Here is a 4,707-nt window from a genome sequence, read left to right as displayed (position 1 = left end):
AGGGAGCCTCAATTAGTGAATTACCTCCATTGGACTGGCCTGTTGGGTATTTTCTTGATTGTTGAGTGATGTGGGAGGGCCCAGTCCACTGTGGGTGGTGCCACCCCTGGGTGGGTGGGCCTATGTTACATGAGAAAGCAGGCTGAGCAGGGGTCAGGGGAGCAAGTCAGTAAACAGCATTCCTCCATGGCCTGTGCTCCAGCTCCTGTCTCCAGGTTCCTGCCCTGAGTTCCTACCTTGGGCGCCCTGATGAACTGTGACCTGAGAGATGTAAGACGAATAAACCCTTTTCTCCTCAAGTTGGCATTGGTCAGAGTGTTTTGTCACAGCAATGGAGAAACAAACTGGAACATTGGATATGAATTATTGCCTATGTGTGTAAATGCACCTATGTTGTGCAATGCCTGCGTAGGTGAGAAGGCATCAAGTCCCTTGGAACTGGAGTCACACACAGTTGTTACCGCCATGTGGGTGCTGGGATCTGAACCCAGATCCTCTGTAAGAACAGTCAGTGCTCTTAGCCACTGAGTCATTCATCTCTCCAGCCAGAGGTTTTTTTTGTGTCCCATTATGTGATCCATTTTACAGAGAGTAGAATGTGTATGTTTTTTGTTGTTGTTTGAGATGTTTTGTTTTTGCTTTGTTTTGTTTTTTTTTCTTTCCTGAGAGTTTATTTTTAAATAATTTATTGAGAATTTCATACAAGGTTATAAGCATGTAAGGTGTTTTGATCAAATCCGTGCCCACTCCCTTCCCTCCAACTCCTCCCATAGCTCCTCACCACTTTTTTTCTGATAACTTCATGTACTCTTTCTTCTTTTTTTAAAAATTTTAAATGGGGCTTTTGACTACTCTAACATCCCCCCCTCTGAAGAGGTAACCCTAAAATCTTTAAAGGATTAGATAAGAGCTCCCAAATACTTTTGACATTTTTGGCCTCTGGAACAGACTATGTTCCTAAGAGGCCCAAGGACATTTTGACTTTTAGCCAAGAAGCTGGCTACTTTTCTTTGGGGTCTTTTTACACTAACTACCTACCCAATTCCTACCTCCTATTCTTATCACACCATCCTCTGAAGAGGTTACCCAAATAGGGAATCAGGACCCCGACTGCTCTGCCTTCTTCCATGCTAAAAAGGGACAAAGGGTGAGGTAATTGGGGTACCCCTTCAGTGGGTCTATCTAAAAGACTCCCAGATTGCATAGCTCTTATCTGTAGGGGGAAAAAACATCCTTGGTGAATAGGAGATGTGAAGGAGAAGTAAAGGCAAGAGTAATTAAGATTACAAGTTCCAGATAGGGAACTAGAAAAAAGTCAGAACAGGGTAATTTTCAAATGTTCATATGAGAGGCCACTGGAATTTCTTGACTAGAGCTTCCAAAAGCATCCCAGTATTGGGTTCCTCCTCATTTTTCTTTTGTCTGCCAAGGCTGGACTTGAGAGTGATGGATTCAGGATTTGTTTTCAGGCACTTTGAAAGCTTTTGGAATGGTTAGAATCTGTCTGTTCCCTCTCAAAGACTTCTACATAGGGGGGGGGAAACAAATTTGGCCATCATTTTAGAAGGATAGCAGGCTGTCTTCCTTAGCTACAGGTGGGCACTACAATATTTCAGACCAAGATTTGAAGTCTTACATCTGAGCAGCACTTTCTGATTCAGAACAAAATAATCAATGAGAGATAATTGTCTAAATATTACTTTTTATATGTACTTAAGCCTAATGTCTGAGAAGTGTAATCTTAAAAGAAATATACTGATCACTTTACTCTTTGGTTATACTTTCCTTTTGGGTGTTTAAGACCATACAGTTGGCCCAAATAAATTTATATTTACACTTAAGGTCATTTGAGGATCTGTTCCTCAGGGGTCACATGGGCTTGGGAGGAGCCCCTGGCTCCTTCCTTTTACCAGTTCCATCTATGTGAAGATAAGTCAAAGGTCCTGCTCAACCATGGCTGACTTCACTTGGAAGCATGCAGGAAATGTTTCCTCTGAGTTGACCCTCCATTTATAGACTGGACACTGGTTCAAGTCCATCTGGGATCTCCATGGCCTCCCTGAACAAGAGGATAGGTGACTCACTACATTTACAGGATATTTTGAGAGATGCTCCATAGTCCCCTGCAAGTTGCAAGTCGACTTTGGAGGGCAAGGAGCAAAAACTGTCCTTTAAGTCCCTCTGACCAGATTAGTATAGGCCTCAAAGTATGGCTCTTAAACATCAAATAAAGTTAGTTCCACCAGTCTGGTACTTTTAATTATAATGTGCTATGTGGATATTACTTGGGTAAAAAACCAAATCTTCTCAGATTATCCTTGACTAGACACATATATTGTTCCTTTAACTAGCTGACTAAACTATGACCTTAGAAAATTTAAGATTATGTATATATTATTTTTGTTTCATCCTTTATCTAGCATAACAAACCTACACAGACCTTCATCACTTGCTTAGGCTTTCTCATTTTTTTCTATTTTGGAAAATATCTCCATTCCCATATCCTTTTAACATCTTTTACATTCTCATTTTTAAAATTTTAACGTATTATTTTTATGTGTATGTGTGTATGCATGTAGGTAAGTGTACCCATGTCATGCAATGCCCGTGGAGGTCAGAAGAGGCTGTCAACCCTTGGGACTGGAGTTATAGACAGTTGTTAGCTGCAATGTGAGTGCTGGGATTTGAACCTGGGTTTTCTGCAAGAACAGTGTTCTTAACCGCTGAGCCATCTCTCCAGCCCTTCATTTTCTCTTTTTTAATAATTATAAGACATAACAACATTAACAAATAAGTTTTCCATCTGTTGTGAGAATTCTTTTCCTGGAGATACTAAGCAATGCTTATTTCCTTTTAAGGTTCTAGTGTCAAACCAATGTTTGATTAAAGTTTTATTGGGGAACCAATGAATTTTCTGAGATTACTTACTGAGATAACTGAGAGGTTGCTGAGGTGTATGAATGACCTGAGGGTATGCACACTGGAAAGCTGTATGGGTCAAGCCTTCTCTTCCTAGCCTTTTCGAGGTTGTATAATTTAGCCCTCCCCAAATCCAGGAGACCTTATGTGATTAGGGCCAAATTACATAGAGTTGTCTAGGAAGAGTGGCTGAATACTCTACTGAGGGTCGAATGACCCTGCTTGCCCCTCCTTTAATGAATGAGCACAACTGTCAACAAGCCCAGTTGTGACAATGTTTAGCAATCAGGCACTCCTGAAGTCATGATGATGGTGGTTATTTCATGCAGAAGAGACTGCTGCACAGCATCACCTTATTAAAAAGACATGGAATTTAAAAGTATTTGGTGCTAGGATCCACAAATGAGGGAGAACGTACATCTTTTATTTTTCTGAGTCTGCGTTACTTCACTTAGTGTAACAGTTTCTAGATTCATCCTTCTACCTGCAAATTTCATGATTTCGTCTTTCTTTACTGCTGAATAGATCTCCATTGTGTAAATATACCACATTTTTGTTAACCACTCATCAGTTGAGGGACACTTAGGTTGCTTCCAGCTCTTAGCTATTGTGAAAAAAGCAGCAACAAACATGGTTGTACAAGTATCTCTACAATAGGATGAGTCCTTTGGGTATATGCCAAGGAGTGGTATAACCAGGTCATATGGTAAGTTCATTTTTAGTTTTTTAAGAGTTCTCCACACTTTTCCATATGGGTTGCATGAATTTCCAATCCCACCAGCAGTGAATGAGTATTCTCCTTTCTCCACATCCTCGCCAGCATTTGGTATCATTTGTTCTCTTGATCCTAGCCAGTATAATTGGGGTAAGGTGATACCTTAGGGTGGTTTTAATTTGCATTTTCCCAATTACTAACCATGATGAACACTTTTTGAGATGTTTCTTTGCCATCTTTATTTCTTCCTTTGAGAGCTCTGTGCTTAGATCTTTAGCCCATCTTTTAATTGGGTCATTTGGTTTCTTGAGTCTCTGTTTTTTTAGTTCTTTATATATTTTGGATGTTAAACCTCGTCAGATGTGTCACTGGTGAAGATTTTTTTCCCATTCTGTGTGTTTTCTCTTCACTTTTTTGATTGCTTCTTTTACTGTACAGAAACTTTTTAGTTTAATGAGGTCCCACTTTTTGATTGCTGACTTCAATTCCTAAGCAACTTCTGTCCGATTTAGAAAATCCTTTCCTACACCTATATCTTATAAGTTACTGACAATGTTTTCTTCTAATAGTTTCGGGGTTTCCTGTTTCACATGGAGGTCTTTAATCCATCCGGAGTTGACTTTTGTGAAAGGCAAAAGATAAGGATCTAGTTTCATTCTTCTACAGATGGAGATCCAGTTTTACCAGTGCCATTTGTTGAAGATGCTGTCTTTCCTCCATTGTGTTTTCTTGGCACCTTTGTCAAATATCAGGTGGCTGAAATTGCATGTACTCAGGTTTGGGTCTTCAATGATGTTCCATTGATCTATGTATCTTTTTCTGTGCCAGTACCACAGTTTTTATGACTATAGCTCTCTAGTATACTTTGAGATCTGGTATAGTAATCCCCCCAGCACTACTCTTTGTGCTCAGGGTTACTTTGGCTATCTGCAGTCTTTTGTGTTTTCATATGAATTTAAGGATTTTTTTTTAAGTATGTGATGTCATGGGATTTTGATTGGGATTACACTGAAACTATATATTGCTTTTGGTAGAATGGTCATTTTCACAATATTAATTCTCCCAACCCATGA

Source organism: Nannospalax galili, unplaced genomic scaffold, assembly GCF_000622305.1.
Source record: "Nannospalax galili isolate Female #2095 unplaced genomic scaffold, S.galili_v1.0 scaffold456, whole genome shotgun sequence".
Taxonomy (NCBI): Eukaryota; Metazoa; Chordata; class Mammalia; order Rodentia; family Spalacidae; genus Nannospalax; species Nannospalax galili.
This window is presented reverse-complemented; position numbering follows the sequence as displayed.